This window comes from Pinus tabuliformis, chromosome 3_1 (genome assembly GCF_031772625.1).
Source record: "Pinus tabuliformis cultivar Carrire ecotype Pingquan chromosome 3_1, CPIR1, whole genome shotgun sequence".
Lineage (NCBI taxonomy): Eukaryota > Viridiplantae > Streptophyta > Pinopsida > Pinales > Pinaceae > Pinus > Pinus tabuliformis.
Window position 1 is genome coordinate 73183480 of NC_142301.1, and position 19560 is coordinate 73203039.

A 19560-nucleotide genomic window follows, 5' to 3' on the forward strand; every position below is an offset into this window, starting at 1 on the left:
TTCTACCCGAGGTGACGGTGGAGGGAAGATCCCACTGTACCTGGAGCAGACGTCGGCTAGACTCACTTGGATTTTCTAGGGGGTTCACTTCACTCGAGACGGTTAAAAGTGGAGGAACTTGGTCCAGTCTATTCATTAAGCAGGTTGTCGGGGTAACTGTTCCACCCACCACTTCTGTACTGAATTCGGCGATGTTGGGCTTCATCACCAACTAGTGTTTTCGGTCCGGAAGGCTACTGTTTGAGTATGGTTTGACTCCTAGATTTGATAGCGCGTGTTAATTTGTTTGTTTTTAGTTTTAGAGACCTTAGGTGTGAATTGTGAATTGTTAATTTTACTTTTAAAATTGTTAATAAAATTCACTGAAGTTGAATATAATGGAAAATGTTTCGGAATTTATCAACCTAGGAACCCCTCCTAATGAGAATCCTAGTACTTTTCCTTACTTTGGAAATGTTGGTCCTCCTTATATGGCTACTTTGTCATTACCTGGATTTACAATAGGATTACTGATATGGTTATTTTCAACTTCGTTGGCCCAAAGTACTCCAATTGTTCCACCTCAACCGGATGCTTCACCTCAACAGAGTTCACCATCTCAACATCACCAACCTTCTGTTGACCCTTTACCTTCTTCGCCTAATTTTTCTTCCTCCATTTCTTCCTCTTCACCTGGTAAAAGCCTTGATGCTAGTAACCAGGAGGCTAAGAAGAAGAAGAAAGGGAAGAAGAAGAAGAAGAAGAAGAAGCAAGATAAGAAAGAAGTCAACCAACCAATCATGGCTGTAAATGTTAGTGGTGTTGGGGAAACCTCCGACATGCATCGTAAACCTAAATACCCTTGCAGGCTTTGTAAGGGTGACCACTTCCTTTTCAATTGTCCTGGTATTCCAAAGGTCTTGGAAGTATGGTCAGAAAAATCTCATCAACTTTCTATTGATCCATCAACCAGTGATAGTCAGGTTCTTGGGAAAAAGGGTACAGTTAGGTTTCCTTGTAAGTTATGCAAAGGGAGTCATCAAACTCACATATGCCCTCACATGGATGAAGCCTCAACATTTTTGGAAAACCTTACTGTTCCACAGCAAGAACTTCCAACTGGTTACCGTAAACTTTCTCCCAACCTACCATCAACTGACGGAGTAATTGATCTAAATTCACATACAGTCGATCACACTCTTCCATTGGAGAGTGAAACTCATGTCACTCAGGTTGATGATCTGTTAGTTGATCAAGTGGTCGATTCAATTTCACATTCAGTCGATCCCACTTTCCCTTTAGAGAGTGAACTTCATACCGCTCAGGTTCTTCTTGTTACATCAGATTCTTCTATGCCGGGGGGCATTTCACCTGTTTCTACAGAACCCCCTCCAAGCACTGAGGTCTTTTCCTTTGATTGGAATAGACTGACAGAACCTCGTCTTCCTTCCTCCATCCCTTTCCAAATCATTGTCAAGGCTGGTGGTAGGGACATACATCGTACACAGGTAGATGAAGGTGCTTCTGTTAGTATTTTATCCTCAACTGTTTGGAAAGCTTTGGGTTCCCCTCAGCTTGCACCTATTACGCAGAATCTGAAAGCTTTTAACATAACCATTAGTGAACCTTTAGGGATCCTTCCTAATTTTTCCATTACCTTGGAAGGTAAAACTGTCTGTATTGATCTTATGGTAGTTCAAGGTCCCTTGGATTTCAATTTACTCCTTGGGCGAGACTATGTTTATGCAATGAAAGCTGTCGTATCGACACTCTTTCGCATGATGTCTTTCCCTCACAATGGCAGTATTGTGACTGTAGACCAGCTTTCGTTCCCTAGTCCTGTTTCAACTACCAATAATATGACACCCCTAAATGTTCCTGATTCTAAAGTGGTATCTACCCTGCCACGGGTTAATTATGTGGCAACTGGTCCCATGTTTTCAGTTACCGATGTAAGTGAGCCTCTCACTGTTGATTTAGATCCAGTAATTGACATGGAAAACTCTATGGGATTATTTGAACACGATGTTATTATCCCTCTTGAGTCCCTTGACATGTGTTCCTTCCAGAGAACTATTCTTCCTTCTGATGAAGACCTTTTGGAAGCCATGATCAAGGTGTGTCCATTGACATGTCTTTCTTCCAATCGGAAGCCATGATCAGTGAGGAGTTGTGAGGATAGTTTGTTCCCGTCTCAACCTCATTAAAAAATGAAACTGGATGTATTGAGGAAAGTTCCTTTTACTGTGTCAACCTCATTAAAAAATGAATCATTTGTTCAAGGAAAGTTCCTTTTACTGTGTCAACCTCATTAAAAAATGAATCAGTTGTTTGAGGAAAGTTCCTTTTACTGTGTCAACCTCGTTAAAAAATGAATCAGTGAGTACGAGGATAGTTTTTTCCTGTATCAACCTCGTTAAAAAATGAAACAGGCTAGTGAGGATAGTTTGTTCCCGTCTCAACCTCATTAAAAAATGAAACTGGATGTATTGAGGAAAGTTCCTTTTACTGTGTCAACCTCATTAAAAAATGAATCAGTTGTTCGAGGAAAGTTCCTTTTACTGTGTCAACCTCATTAAAAAATGAATCAGTTGTTCGAGGAAAGTTCCTTTTACTGTGTCAACCTCATTAAAAAATGAATCAGTTGTTTGAGGAAAGTTCCTTTTACTGTGTCAACCTCGTTAAAAAATGAATCAGTGTGTATGAGGATAGTTTCTTCTAGTCTCAACCTCATTAAAAAATGAAACTGGAAGTCATGAGCATAGTTCCTTGTCTTGTGTCAAGCTCATTAAAAAATGAAACAAGGAGTTACGAGGAAAGTTCCTTTTACTGTGTCAACCTCGTTAAAAAATGAATCAGTGTGTACAAGGATAGTTTTTTTTCTGTATCAACCTCGTTAAAAAATGAAACAGGCTAGCATGAGGATAGTTCTTTTACTGAGTCAACCTCATTTTAAAAAAAAAAAATGAATCAGGTAGATTTTAGGTTAAGTAGATAGATTGTAGAAAGTAGGGTTTTGAGGATAGTTCCTGTTACTGAGTCAACCTCGTTTAAAAATGAGTCAGGTATGAGGATAGTTCTTTTCTTGTGTCAACCTCCTTAAAAATGAAACAAATCCCTTTTCAAGTTAAATATTGAAAGTAAAACTTCATTCCATCCATCTGGTTGAATGCAATGAAGCCTGGGGGGCATGGACCTCGCTTTGCATCATTATTCTGGGGGCATGCGAACTTCTTGAGCATAGTTCCTTATCTTGTGTCAAGCTCGTTAAAAAATGAAATAAGGGTAGGTTAAGTAGGTCATGAGCATAGTTCCTTGTCTTGTGTCAAGCTCATTAAAAAATGAATCAAGGATTTTAGAGCACAATTCCTTGTCTTGTGTCAAGCTCGTTAAAAAATGAATCAAGGTTTTTAGAGTAGAGTTTTTGTTAGGTAGATTGTAGAGAGTAGTTATGAGCATAGTTCCTTATCTTGTGTCAAGCTCGTTTAAAAAATGAAACAAGGGTTTTGAGGATAGTTCTTTTCTTGTGTCAACCTCACTAAAAAATGAAACACCTCCCACAATTCTGTTGGCATTATGATTCAGGTGTTGTCCTTGATGGCAACCCATTCAGGTGGTAGATCACTATTCTTGATGATCAGCTCTCTATTTTTAAGAAGGACGCAGGCAATCTGTTCAGAAAGTGCGTCCCCGCAGGTATACCATGCATAACCCGCGTCCAGGGACGCAGGCCAGCCGTTCAGGGGGTGCGTCCACCCAGTGCACACATTTCAAGGTAGAGAAAAGCACGTGGGGGTTTCTTGTGTGGTATCTAGCCGACGGTTTTGTGTTTCTATGGTGTCGGCTCGTGGTATTGTTCCATGTTTTGAGGAGGACCTTGCCTATATAAAGCAAAGGAGTTCATTTGGATTGAGCATCGTCTTTGGTTGAATATCTTTTGGTGAGATCTAGTCCAGATCTATGAGGGCGAATCTTCTAATGGACTGTGATCTCTATGGCGCATGATCAGATCTGTAGATCTGACTGTTTGGGTTAGTTCTGAAGTCTTCATATCTTTTATAACTGAAGGGACGCAGGTTCAGTGAAGGGCTAGTGCGCCGGGACGCAGTTCAGTAAGGGCTCAGGTGCGTCTCTGAAGCGAAAGACGCGGCGCGATAGTATTATTGGATGCGTCTCTGAAGCGAAAGACGCGGCGCGATAGTATTGTTGGGTGCGCCGGTACGCAGAGCAGTTTAAAGGAACAGTGCGTCGGCACGCAGAGCAGCAGAAGGTAAACTGCGTCCAGTCGCAGGCCACAGAAAGGAAAATTGCGTCCCTGTCTTAAGATGATCTGTTGACTGTATTTTTCGGTTCATAAGGTGTTCTGGGTTAGTTCTGTGATTACTGATCTGATAACTGTAGTAGACTGTAACTGTTGTATACTTGTTGACCATTTGATTCTTCATGAAAAGAAGTAGGGGGTTGTAGCTCCCTTCCAGGAGAGACTGGAAAACGAGAGAGAGTTGTAGCTCTCTGCAGGTTGCAGCCTGCGTACTGGTAAAGGACTGCACCAGTACAAAATCATTGTAAAAGAATTTCTAAATTGAAAGAAGATAGAGACATATTGCAGCAGGTGGTTTTCTCCCACATTGGGTTTCCACCTTACATCTTGTGTTCTTTGGTGTGACTGTCTATTTTCTTTGTTCATGCTCATTATTTCATGGTACTGATATGCAAGAATAATTCAAAAGATCAAATAAGGAAGATTTGTAAAATTGCTAGATAATATTGATTCACCCCCCCTCTCAGTATTATTTCCAACAATTGGTATCAGAGCAGGTCCTTCAGAAAAGCTTGATCGCTTGAAGGTAGATCGTTCATCATGAGCAACTACGAGAGAGAAGCATCAATCAGGCCACCGGTTTTTGATGGGACAAACTTCAATTATTGGAAGGTAAGAGTTACTGCATATCTTCAATCTCTTGGTACAGAAGTTTGGGACATTGTAGAAACAGGCTATGCTTTTCCTTCAGCTACTCCTACAGATCCAGCTGAGAAAAAGAAGTATGAAACAAATGCAAAAGCAGTCAGTACTCTATTAGGAAGTATATCCCAAACAGAATTCATGAAGGTAATGCACTTCAAATCAGCAAAAGAAATATGGGACAAAATGATCACGAGCTATGAAGGAGATGAACAGGTAAAACAAGCTAAACTTCAAACTCTCAGGATTCAATATGAGACTCTCAAGATGTATAATGATGAAAGTGTCGCTAATTATTTTCTTCGGGTAGATGAGATTGTTAATTGTATGAAAAATTTGGGTGAAGAAATAAAAGAGTCTATAGTAGTTCAAAAGATTCTAAGATCATTATCCCCCAAGTTTGAATCTAAAGTATCTGCAACAGAAGAAAAAGAAAATCTCCGTGTTCTCACTATGTCTCAGCTACATGGAATTCTAACTGCTTATGAAATGAGAAAGGGAGGTCCATCAGACAGAAGGGAGGCTGCTTTTAAGGCATCAGGCAAAGAAGATCACTATGAAGCAAGCCATGTTCCAGAAGAAGAGGAAGAAGAATCAAATTTTGTCAGAAATCTTCAAAGGGGTTCTGGAAGGTTCAGAGGTAAGCTACCTTTCAAATGCTTTGCTTGTGGAAGAGTAGGTCATTATGCTGCAAAATGTCCTTATAAGGATAAAGGAAAGGAACCAGCTAGATGGAACAAGAAACAAAGTGCAAATAAGAAAAGCTATTACACCCATGAAGATAGTGATGGCTTATCAAACAGTGATGAAGATGAACAAGGTAATAAATATAGGTTGTTAATGGCATTTGAAGATGATGATTATGAGGATGCTGTAGATGTGGATAACCTTTATGATGAAATTACTAGACTCAAGAGATGTATAGAAGAAAAGAACATGATCATTGATACTCTACAATTTCAAATTGATGAAAAGGAAAAACATCTTGAAAAATTAGAAGGTGAAATTGTTGGTCTTAGAAAAGAAATTGAGAAAACAAAAGCTATTAATCTCAAGTTTGTCAAAGGATCTGAAACTTTGGATGAGATTATCAGTGTGCAGCGGTCTCCACTAAATAAGACAGGTCTGGGCTATAATGGAGAAACTTCTCAAGCATCCACCTCAAAAAGTTATCTTGATGTAGCAAGAAGAAATGAGCAAAAACACAATGAAGATCATCAGGTAAAGCAGGGACAAACTTCAAACAGAAACTATCAGGGGCAATCCAGCTTAAGGGTGAACAAAAGCCACAACCAGCCACAGGTAAAATCTTCCCAGTTTGGTTCAAGAATAGATGAAAATAGAAATTACAATCAGTTGGCTGGTAGATTCAATAACCGCAGAAGCTTCTTCAATGGACAATGCTTTTCTTGCCATAACTTTGGTCACAAAGCAGCTCAATGTGTTGCGTATAAAACAATCATGACGAGGGAAGCTCAAAAACAAAGAAGTATGACAGGGATTACAAAAAAGACCTATAACAGCTTTTCGGCTCTTGAAAATGAAGTTGAATGTTCTATTTGTAATAATTTTGGTCATGAAGACTTTGAATGCAGAAGCAGGTTTCAGGAAAGAAAGGAACAAGAGCGGAAAAAGGAACAAGCCTCAGGAACCAAAACATGGAGAATAAAGGAACCTCAAACAGAAAGATGTGGGATAGCATTTTATGCAGAAGGACAAGAAAATCTATGGTACATTGACAGTGGATGTTCGAAGCATATGACAGGTGATAAAGAAAAACTTGAGTCTTATTCTATTTTAGAAAAGGGAAAGAAAGTCTCTTTTGGAAATGATACTCCTGCAACTATAAAAGGAAAAGGTATTGCTCCTTTAAAAGAAGATGTTAAGGCTGGAAATGTTTTGTTTGTTGACGGATTGAAGCATAATCTACTAAGTGTCAGCCAGATGTGTGATCAAAGAACCGAGGTTATATTCAGATCAAATGGATGTCTTGTTCGTGATCTTGATACAGGTAAAACAGTTCTCAAAGGGAAAAGAACTCCAAATAATCTATACATATTTGAAGAAGGACAACAACAATGCTATCTAAGCAAGGATGAAGAGCACTGGTTATGGCATCGAAGGTTGGGACATCTAAGCTTCTCACAAATAAGGAAAGCATGCAAATATCAGGCAGTTCGCGATCTTCCAGATATCAAAATTCCTGACAACACCATATGCAGATCATGTCAGTTTGGAAAACAAACCAGGACTAACTTTCCAGAGAAAGAAGGATCAGCTAGCATGCCTCTTGAGCTAGTACATACAGATGTATGTGGACCATTCAGGAAAAGAACACCTAGAGGAGAGGAATACTTGATATTATTTATTGACGATTTCTCCAGATTTGTTTGGTTAGGACTTATGAAGCACAAAGATGAAGCATTCGAAAAATTCAAATCCTTCAAAGCCTTGGTTGAAAATGAATCGGGTCACAAAATTAAGTGCCTCAGATCCGACAGAGGTGGGGAATTTACTTCAAATGAATTTTTCGATTTCTGTGATGAACATGGGATAAGGAGAGAATTCTCTACGGCTAGAACTCCTCAGCAAAATGGAGTTGTTGAAAGAATGAACAGAACAATCCAACAAATGGCTCGTGCTATGCTTGATGAATCAGGAACTCCCGCAACTTTCTGGGGTGAAGCTGCACATGCTGCGGTTATTATTCTCAACAAGACAAATGTCCGGGTGAACAGCACTCAAACTCCTCATGAGCTCTGGAGTGGTAAACTCCTTCGGTAAAGCACTTCAAAATCTTTGGGAGCAAATGCTATATCAAGAATACTGAAGAGCAGCTTGGCAAACTTGATCCTAGAGCAGATGAAGGCATTCTTCTTGGCTATTCTCCACATAGCAAAGCATACAAATGCTACAATAAAAGACTTGGCAGAATTGTTGACAGCATTGATGTAGTGGTTGATGAGAAGGGATACATTCCTAGGCAAATACATCGTGAAGACATCGAAGAAGATGAAAGCTACCCTCAAAAACAGAATGATGAAGAAGAAGAACCTCATGAAGACGCAGAAGAACGAACAAGAATAGAAGAAAAGACTCCATCCAGATATGTTCAGAAGAACCATCCAGAATCTCAGATCATGGGACAGAAAGAAGCAGGTATACAAACTAGAAGAACAGTTGCAGAAGCTTCAAGCTATTTGGCATTACTCTCCTCTACTGAACCACAAAATGTGAAAGAGGCATGCAAAGATGAATGTTGGGTGAAAGCAATGGATGAAGAACTTGAGCAAATCGAAAAGAACAATACTTGGGAGCTGGTTCCTAGACCAAAGGATAAGAATGTTATCGGAACAAAATGGGTCTTCAAAAATAAATTGAATGAAAATGGAGAAGTAATTAGAAACAAAGCCAGACTTGTTTGTAAAGGGTATGCGCAGCAAGAAGGAATAGACTTTGAAGAAACTTTTGCTCCTGTTGCAAGACTTGAGGCCATCCGAATTCCTTGCTCTCTCAAGTTTTCAGAACTTCAAAGTATTTCAAATGGACGTAAAATCAGCCTTTCTGAATGGAGACTTGGAAGAAGAAGTGTACATTGAACAGCCAGATGGGTTCATTCTTGGAAATGATCCAAATCTTGTATGCCGATTGAAAAAGGCTCTCTATGGTCTCAAACAAGCCCCAAGGGCTTGGTACTACCGGTTGGACAAATATCTTCATCAACAAGGTTTTTCAAAAGGTTCAGCAGATAGCAATCTGTATATAAAAGTTGAAAATGACAAATTGCTAATACTTGTTGTGTATGTAGATGACATTATTTTTGGCAGCAATGAAGAAGCTATGAGTCAAAGCTTTGCCTCAGTCATGCAGAAAGAATTTGAAATGTCCTTGCTAGGAGAACTGACATACTTCCTTGGTTTGCAAATCCAACAAAAGGAAGGAGGAATCCTTTTATCTCAAACCAAGTATCTCAAGCAGATTTTGAAGAAATATGGCATGGAAGATGCAAAACCAGTATGTACACCCATGGTCACAGGATGTAGTCTCAGTGCAAATGATGAATCTGCAGCAGTACATCAACCAACCTACAGATCTATGATTGGAAGTTTACTATATTTGACAGGTACCCGACCGGACATCATGCATGCAGTTGGAATAGTTGGAAGATTTCAGGCAAATCCGAAGGAAACTCATCTTCAGGCAGTGAAGAGAATTTTCAAATATCTTCAAGGGACTCAAAATTATGGCTTATGGTATCCTAGAGATACAGATCTCACTCTTCATGCTTATACAGATGCAGATTGGGCCGGAAGCGTGGATGACAGGAAAAGCACAAGTGGTGGTGCGTTCTTTATGGGTTCCAGACTGGTATCTTGGTTCAGCAAGAAACAGAGTTCAATTGCCTTGTCTACAGCTGAAGCAGAATATGTTGCTGCTGCATCTTGTTGCACCCAACTCCTTTGGATGATGCAGACTTTGCAGGATTATCAAATCACTTGTACACCTCCAATCCCTATCTTATGTGACAACACAAGTGCAATCAGCATCTCAAAGAATCCGGTTATGCATTCAAAAACCAAGCACATACCAATCAAGTACCATTTTCTCCGGGAACAAGTACTTGAACAGAAGGTCAAGTTGGAGTATGTTCCTTCTAAGGAACAAGTTGCTGATATTTTCACCAAACCATTGCCCAGGGACACTTTTGAATACCTCAGGCAAAAGCTGGGGGTTGTTGATGCATCATCTTATTGTTGAACCTCTTCTTATTGGTGGTACAGGCTCAGGGGGAGCACATAATGCATTGTTGGCATTATGGAGAAGGAGATCTTGGAAATAGCTGCAATATGTCTCTATCTCTTTCATGGTGGTGCGTTGCTGTAGATCTGGTTCATATTCAGGGGGAGCATGCGCTTTAGGGGAGCATACCCTTTGCCCTTGATGTCAAAGGGGGAGAATGAAACTGAAGATCATGAGGTTGCCATCAAGTCCAAAGGGGGAGATTGTTGGCATTATGATTCAGGTGTTGTCCTTGATGGCAACCCATTCAGGTGGTAGATCACTATTCTTGATGATCAGCTCTCTATTTTTAAGAAGGACGCAGGCAATCTGTTCAGAAAGTGCGTCCCCGCAGGTATACCATGCATAACCTGCGTCCAGGGACGCAGGCCAGCCGTTCAGGGGGTGCGTCCACCCAGTGCACACATTTCAAGGCAAAGAAAAGCACGTGGGGGTTTCTTGTGTGGTATCTAGCCGACGGTTTTGTGTTTCTATGGTGTCGGCTCGTGGTATTGTTCCATGTTTTGAGGAGGACCTTGCCTATATAAAGCAAAGGAGTTCATTTGGATTGAGCATCGTCTTTGGTTGAATATCTTTTGGTGAGATCTAGTCCAGATCTATGAGGGCGAATCTTCTAATGGACTGTGATCTCTATGGCGCATGATCAGATCTGTAGATCTGACTGTTTGGGTTAGTTCTGAAGTCTTCATATCTTTTATAACTGAAGGGACGCAGGTTCAGTGAAGGGCTAGTGCGCCGGGACGCAGTTCAGTAAGGGCTCAGGTGCGTCTCTGAAGCGAAAGACGCGGCGCGATAGTATTATTGGATGCGTCTCTGAAGCGAAAGACGTGGCGCGATAGTATTGTTGGGTGCACCGGTACGCAGAGCAGTTTAAAGGAACAGTGCGTCGGCACGCAGAGCAACAGAAGGTAAACTGCGTCCAGTCGCAGGCCACAGAAAGGAAAATTGCGTCCCTGTCTTAAGATGATCTGTTGACTGTATTTTTCGGTTCATAAGGTGTTCTGGGTTAGTTCTGTGATTACTGATCTGATAACTGTAGTAGACTGTAACTGTTGTATACTTGTTGACCATTTGATTCTTCATGAAAAGAAGTAGGGGGTTGTAGCTCCCTTCCAGGAGAGACTGGAAAACGAGAGAGAGTTGTAGCTCTCTGCAGGTTGCAGCCTACGTACTGGTAAAGGACTGCACCAGTACAAAATCATTGTAAAAGAATTTCTAAATTGAAAGAAGATAGAGACATATTGCAGCAGGTGGTTTTCTCCCACATTGGGTTTCCACCTTACATCTTGTGTTCTTTGGTGTGACTGTCTATTTTCTTTGTTCATGCTCATTATTTCATGGTACTGATATGCAAGAATAATTCAAAAGATCAAATAAGGAAGATTTGTAAAATTGCTAGATAATACTGATTCACCCCCCCTCTCAGTATTATTTCCAACAAATTCTTTCCAAGATCTTGAAAGTAAAGCTTCATTCCATCCACCTCATTGAATGCAATGAAGCTTGGGGGGCATGTACCTCGTTTTGCATCATTATGCTGGGGGCATGCGAACTTATAACAAGCATATTTTTTCGTTTCAAGCTTGCATAAACATGAAACCGAATCCGAGCATAGTTCTTTTCCTGTGTTAAGCTCGTTAAAAATGAAACAAATCCTCCTCTACTTGAGTCGAGAGTTTGACTAGATCTCAAATGTTAAGTTGAATATTTAGGTTAGTTAGTTTTGCATAATTTTCTTATAGTTTAGGTCGGGTCTTTCAAACGATCTCGTTCATGAACCTTCATTTCATCCAACTGGTTGAATGAAATGAAGCAGGGGGGCATGCACTCTAGCAGTTACGCTTGGGGGGCATCAAGCACAGTTTTCTCTCTGTTTCAAGCTTGTGTAAAAATGAAACTACTTTGAAGCATAGTTTCTGTCTGTTTCAAGCTTTTGTAAAAATGAAACCTATCTCGAGTCAATTTCAGTTATTTTCAAGACTCGTTAAACTCATGAAAATACCGAGATTATTTTGCTATTTTTCATTCTCGTAAAACAAATGAAAATGCCGAGTTCTTTCTGTCTTTTCCTGCTCGTAAATTAAAGTGAAATTCGGACATATGAGTACATTTTTATCATTTTTTCGAACTCATTAAAACTTACGAAAAAGTGAAAACCATGAGTACATTTTTATCCCTTTTTCGAACTCGTTAAAACTTACGAAAAAGTGAAACCTCAGAGTCATCTTTTAAGCCCTTTTCTGACTCCTAAAAAATGAAAAGATTGTCGAGCGTTTCTTTTACACTCGTTAAAACAGAATTAAAAGACGGTCCCCTTATAGCTCTTTTCTGACCGTAAAATCTGGAAAAGATTGTCGGGTTTTTGTCGTTTCAAACTCGATACGGAAATAAAACGACGTGTCCTTGATCGCTTTTTTACTTTTCAAGTCAGTGGCACTAATTATGAAAGTACTCCTTGGTCGCAAGATCAAGCGGTCCCCCCAGGTATTATTTTATACTTTTTCGGGCTTGAGGGACACAAATCTACGAAAAAGTTCAACTTGGAGTCTTCTTAAGTTTTTCAGACTCTCTAAAATTGAAAAACGCCGAGTTTCTCCTATACTGGGCTCGTTAAACATTTCACAGTAAAGGACCTGTTCAATTACAAACAGGAACGAACCACTCCTTCCTAGGGTTCGAATCAAAACTAGGTTGGACTCATCCAAAGGATGAGCTTATAATCAAGCATATGTTATCCTCCTCAAGCTTGTTAAAAATAAAGAGGTACTTGCCAGAAATGGTGGGGGAAAAGAGAGAAGAATGAGCCTATTTGTTACCTTTTGTCTCAGAAGAAACTTTATTACCACTCTTGAACACGACACTTTTCATTCACCTGGGTTGGGAAATCCTTTACCTCACAGTTGATCAAACCACTTTGAAAGTCTTCAGTCGGGTTCCGGGGATTAACTTTGAGTTATTCAGCACCAAGCCATCTGTCGTGTTGTTATGTGTTCAAGAGGTCTGCAAGCAAAACTTTCATCTGCAAAATACTTGTCATACATTTGACCATCCCTGAGTCAGTCCTTACAGCAACATTTCTTCAACTTGAACAATGATTTCGTGTTGCGGGCTTGCCTGCAACAGGTCGCTTTCTATCGACATCAGCACATTATCTAGAGAGATGACTTAGAAATCGTCAGTACCTTGAAGTCTGCATGCATCAATGGCAGGTTTCTCGCCTTTGACGTCAGTTTACATCATTGACTTTCGATCAAAGGATTCCATGAAATGTTCGACATCAACTCATTCATTCACATCTCATGGATCGTACTGGGTACTTTGAGAACCATTGACATTACTGGTGGTCTCTCTCACACTTGTTAACAGTTTACATCATCGACTAGTAATCAAGTGGTTTCTACCATGTTCGACATCAGCTCATATATTCGCATGGTTAGAATCGTACCAACTCGAGAAGCAGAAATGAAGACCCTGGATCTAGTTTCCACCATCCAGGCTGCGAGGAGTTTTGTATTCATTATCTAAGTAGACTAATCATAAACAAATGGTTGCGCCCATACTGTGTCTACAAAAGTCTATGATTATGATGTACTACAAGATCATTCATGTATCAGAGTAGTTAGTCTGTTAGTTAAAGTTTTAATCTGAGTATGGGAATGCCTACCTCAGTGATGATATAATCTTATACATGTATTTTGTGTTGAAAATTGCAGGTTCTGACCAGGCTCTCCACGAGACAATCCTTGAAATGATAAAGCGCTTCACCCTTCCTAGATAATACAAAACCCTAATCTATTTCAGGCTTCGCACTTTAGGGGGCAATCTGTTACACTAAAAAATGTCACCATGACTATTTACAGTTAGTATGGCTCTATCAACAGTCATGCTACCCTCTTAAGCAAGTCTTATGCCTCTGCTCTCCATGTCAAACTCCAAAAAAGAGAGAAAGTCTTTCTAAATGTATTTATCTCTGGGGACGCAGGTTCTCTCAACCTTACCTGCGGGTACGCACCCAATGTTCACAAAAGCTGTGTTTTTGGACGCTCTGTATGTAAAGGGGCAGGTGCGTCCCCCTGTAAAGGTTAAAATGCGCAAGTTTCATCTTTAAAAAGTCACTTGTGGTCATTTCTAGAGCATTCTAGAAGGTTGTTCGACGTGTATTGAGCGCCTCCAGATGGTTCATGCACTCCTACCCAAGAGGAACTTATCCCATCAATAGGGAAGCTATCCCATCCAAAGAGGGGATTATCCCATTGATGGTGGACCTGATTAACTTCCTCTTGAGCACTATAAATACAGGCATTGGGCCAAAAGGAGGGGAGGTTGAAAGCTATACATTTCTAAGGGTAAATGCTGCAGGAATTAGGACTCCCATTTAGAAGCTTGTGAGGAGAGATTGCCATCTTTTCTTGTTCTATTTGGAAGTGGGTGAGCTTTGTCAAAGTAAAGGAGAACTCTTGATGGACCCTGGGAGGGACTTGCACAACACCAAGGCTCAGGTTGTATTTGTTCCTTTTGTTACCTATTAATGCAAATGAGTCCATTCTTCTCAATAACTTGTTATTTATGAGTTATTTCATGTACTCCTTGGTCTATGTGTTAAATATGTTTTATTCTATGAGATTATCAAGTGCTATTTAATCGTTTGATTGTTAGTGTATGCAGGTTTCAAAGTGAAGGAGGAGCTCATCCGGATCAGCGGAGCTGGACTGCTACAACAGCGTTGGATTATAGGTAGGATCTAAACACTTGATTTCCCGTATAGTTGTCACACGGAATCTGTCAAGGGTGCGGACACGACTGACCTTCCTAGAAGTCTAAGACATTCTAATGACAAACAAGACAAAATGGAGTGATCTTTCTCTAAATACACCTTTTACAACATGAAAACTACATGTGTTTAGGCTTACCTTATTCCAAAACGCTGTTGTTGAAGTCCGTTCTTGACGATCCGGATGAGCTCCTCCTTCAAGTCAATTCCTGCAACCACAAACAATCAAACAATTACCAAGCACTTGCATTTCATATAATAAAACATATATTCAACATGCAGACCAAGGAACACATGAAATAACTCATTAACACAAGCTATTGAGAAAAATAAACCAGTTTGTATTAATAACGAAACAAAGAAACTCTTACAACCTGGCCTTGGTGTTGTGCAAGTTCCTCCCAGGGTCCATCAAGGGTTTTCCTCTACTTTGACAAAGCTCACCCTCTCCCAAGTAGAATCAAGTGAAGACAATCTCTCCTCACAAAGGCTCTAATGGAAGACCTAAATCCTGCAGCATTTACCCAAAGAAAATGTATAGCTCCAACCTCCTCTCCCTCTGGCTCAATGTCTTTATTTATAGTGCTGTAAAGAGGTTATTCAGGTCCACCATCAATGGGATAATCCCCCTCTTTGGGTGGGATAGCTCCCTTATTGATGGGATAAGTTCCCCCTTAATAGAGATACATGAACCAACTGGAGGCGCATCCAATTCATCAAACCGACCTCTAGAAAGTTCTAGAAGTAACCACAAGTAACTTTTTTAAGATGAAACTCGCGCATTTTGCCTTTTACAGAAGGACGCACCTGTCCCTTAACATACAGAGCGTCCAAGGACGCACCTTTTGTGAACATGGTCAGCGTCCCCGCAGGTAAGGCTAGAGAGAACCTGCGACCCCAGAGATAAACATATTTTTTACAAGACTTTCTCTCTTCTTTGAGTTTGAGATGGATAACAGAGGCATGAGACTTGCCTAAGAGGGTAGCATGACTGTTGATTTGAGCCATACTAACTGTAAGTAGTCAAGGTGACATTTTTTAGTGTAACAGATTGCCCCCTAAAGTGCGAAGCCTGGAATAGAATAGGGTTTTGTAATTCTAGGAAGGGTGAAGCGCTTTATCATTTCAAGGATTGCCTTGTGGATGGCCTGGTTGGAACCTGCAATTTTCAACACAAAATACATGGATAAGATTATATCATCACTGAGGTAGGCATTCCCATACTCAGATTCAAAACTTTAACTAATGGACTAACTATTCTGATACAGGAATGATCTTGCAGTACATCATTTTTATAGACTTTTGTAGACACAGTATGGACGCAGCCATCTGTTTATGATTAGTCTACATAGATAATGAATACAAAACTCCTCGCAGCCTGGATGGTAGAAACTAGATCCAGGGTCTTCACTTCTACTTCCCGAATTGGTACGATTCTAGCCATGTGATTAAATGATTTGATGTCGAACATGTTAGAAACCACTTGATTACCAGTCGATGATGTAAACTGTTAACAAGCGTGAGAGAGACCACCAGTAATGTCAATGGTTCTCAAAGTACCAAGCACAACCCGTGAAATGTGAATAGATGTTTTGATGTCGAACACTTCACGGAATCCTTTGATCGAAAGTCAATGATGTAAACTGACGTCAAAGGCGAGAAACCTGCCATTGATGCATGCAGACTTCAAGGTACTATCGATTCCTAAGTCATCTTTCTAGATAATGTGTCGATGTCGATAGAAAGCGACCCGTTGCAGGCAAGCCCGGAACACGAAATCATTGTTCAAGTTGAAGAAATGTTGCTGTAAGGACTGACTCAGGGATGGTCAAATGGATGACAAGTATTTTGCAGATGAAAGTTTTGCTTGCAGACCTCTTGAACACATAACGACACGACAGATGGCTTGGTGACGAATAACTCAAAGTTAATCCCCGGAACCTGGTTAAAGACTTTCAAAGTGGTTTGGTCAACTGTGAGGTAAAAGATTTCCCAACCCAGGTGAATGAAAAGTGTCGTGTTCAAGAGTGGTAATAAAGTTTCTTTTGAGACAAAAGGTGACAAACAGGTTCATTCTTCTCTCTTTTCCCCCACCATTTCTGGCAAGTACCTCTTTATTTTTAACAAGCTTGAGGAGGATAACATATGCTTGATTATAAGCTCATCCTTCGGATGAGTCCAACCTAGTTTTGATTCGAACCCTAGGAAGGAGTGGTTCGTTCCTGTTTGTAATTGAACAGGTCCTTTACTGTGAAATGTTTAACGAGCCCAGTATAGGAGTAACTCGGCGTTTTTCAATTTTAGAGAGTCTGAAAAAACTAAAGGAGACTCCACGTTGAACTTTTTCGTACATTTGTGTCCCTCAAGCCCGAAAAAGTATAAAATAATACCTGGGGGAACCGCTTGATCTTGCGACCAAGGAGTACTTTCATAATAGTGTCGTTGACCTGAAAAGTAAAAAGCGATCAAGGACACGTCGTTTTATTTCCTTATCGAGTTTGAAACGACAAAAACCCGGCAATCTTTTCCTGATTTTGCGGTCAGAAAAGAGCTAAAAGGGGACCGTCTTTTAATTCCGTTTTAACGAGTGTAAAAGAAATTCTCGGCAATCTTTTCATGTTTTAAGAGTCTAAAAAGGGCTTAAAAGAGAACTCCAAGGTTTCACTTTTTCTTAAGTTTTAACGAGTTCGAAAAAGGGATAAAAATGTACTCATGGTTTTCACTTTTTCGTAAATTTTAATGAGTTCGAAAAAGGGATAAAAATGTACTCATATGACCGACTTTCAATTTAATTTACGAGCAGGAAAAGACGGAAAGAACTCGGCATTTTCATTTGTTTTACGAGAATGAAAAATAGCAAAATAATCTCGGGATTTTCATGAGTTTAACGAGTCTTGAAAATAACTGAAATTGACTCGAGATAGGTTTCATTTTTACAAAAGCTTGAAACAGATAAAAATTATGCTTCAAATTAGTTTCATTTTTACACAAGCTTGAAACAGAGATAAAACTGTGCTTGATGCCCCCTAAGCATAACTGCTAGAGCGCATGCCCCCCAGCTTCATTTCATTCAACCAGTTGGATGAAATGAAGGTTCATGAACGAGATCATTTGAAAGACTTGACCTAAAACTGTAAGAAAATTATGCAAAAAACTGAAATAACTAACCTAAACATACAACTTAACTTTTACGAGATCTAGTCAATCTCTCGACTCAAGCAGAGGAGGATTTGTTTCATTTTTTAACGAGCTTGACACAGGAAAAGAACTATGCTCGGATTCGGTTTCATGTTTACGCAAGCTTGAAACGAAAAAACTATGCTTGTTATAATTTACATGCCCCCAGCATAAAGATGCAAACCAAGGTACATGCCCCCCAAGCTTCATTGCATTCAATGAGGTGGATGGAATGAAGCTTTACTTTCAAGATCTTGGAAAGACTTGTGGGAGTTGTTTCATTTTTTAAACGAGCTTGACACAAGATAAGGAACTATGCTCATAACTACTTTCTACAATCTACCTAACAAAAAATTTACTCTAAAAACCTTGATTCATTTTTTAACGAGCTTGACACAAGACAAGGAACTATGCTCTAAAAACCTTGATTCATTTTTTAACGAGCTTGACACAAGACAAGGAACTATGCTCTAAAATCCTTGATTCATTTTTTAATGAGCTTGACACAAGACAAGGAACTATGCTCATGACTACTCTCTACAATCTACCTACTTAACCTACCCTTGTTTCATTTTTTAACGAGCTTGACACAAGACAAGGAACTATGCTCAAAAAGTTCGCATGCCCCCAGCATAATGACGCAAAGAGAGGTACATGCCCCCCAGGCTTCATTGCATTCAACCGGCTGGATGAAATGAAGGTTTACTTTCAAGATCTAACTTGAAAAGGGAGTTGTTTCATTTTTAAGGAGGTTGACACAAGAAAATAACTATCCTCATACCTGATTCATTTTTTAACGAGGTTGACACAGTAAAAGGAACTTTCCTCACAAATCCTAATTTTTACAGTCTACCTACATAACCTAAAATCTACCTGATTCATTTTTTAATGAGGTTGACTCAGTAACAGGAACTTTCCTCATAACATCCAATTTCATTTTTTAACGAGGTTGAGAGAGGAACAAACTATCCTCGTTCACACTGATTCATTTTTTAACGAGGTTGACACACTAAAAGGAACTTTCCTCACAACATTGATCATGGCTTCCAACTGGAAGAAAGACATGTCAATGGACACACCTTGATCATGGCTTCCAAAAGGTCTTCATCCGAAGGAAGAATAGTTTTTTGGAAGGAACACACGTCAAGGGACTCAAAAGGGATAAGAACATCGTGTTCAAATAATCCCATAGAGTTTTCCATGTCAATTACCGGAGCTAAATCAAAGGAAGATGAGCAAACAGTGAGAGGCTCACTTACATCGGTAACTGAAATCATGGGACCGGTTGCCACATAATTAACCCGTGGCAGGGTAGATACCACTTTAGAATCAGGAACATTTAGGGGTGTCATATTATTGGTAGTTGAAAAAAGACTAGGGAACGAAAGCTGGTCTACAGTCACAATACTGCCATTGTGAGGGAAAGACATCACGCGAAAGAGTGTCGATACGACAGCTTTCATTGCATAAACATAGTCTCGCCCAAGGAGTAAATTGAAATCCAAGGGACCTCGAACTACCATAAGATCAACACAAACAGTTTTACCTTCCAAGGTAATAGAAAACTTAGGAAGGATCCCTAAAGGTTCACTAATTGTTCTGTTAAAAGCTTTCAGATTCTGCGTAATAGGCGCAAGCTGAGGGGAACCCAAAGCTTTCCAAACAGCTGAGGATAAAATACTAACAGAAGCACCTTCATCTACCTGAGTACGATGTATGTCCCTACCACCAGCCTTGACAATGATTTGGAAAGGGATGGAGGAAGGAAGACGAGGTTCTGTCAGTCTATTCCAGTCAAAGGAAAAGACCTCAGTGCTTGGAGGGGGTTCTGTAGAAACAGGTGAAATGCCCCCTGGCATAGAAGAATCTG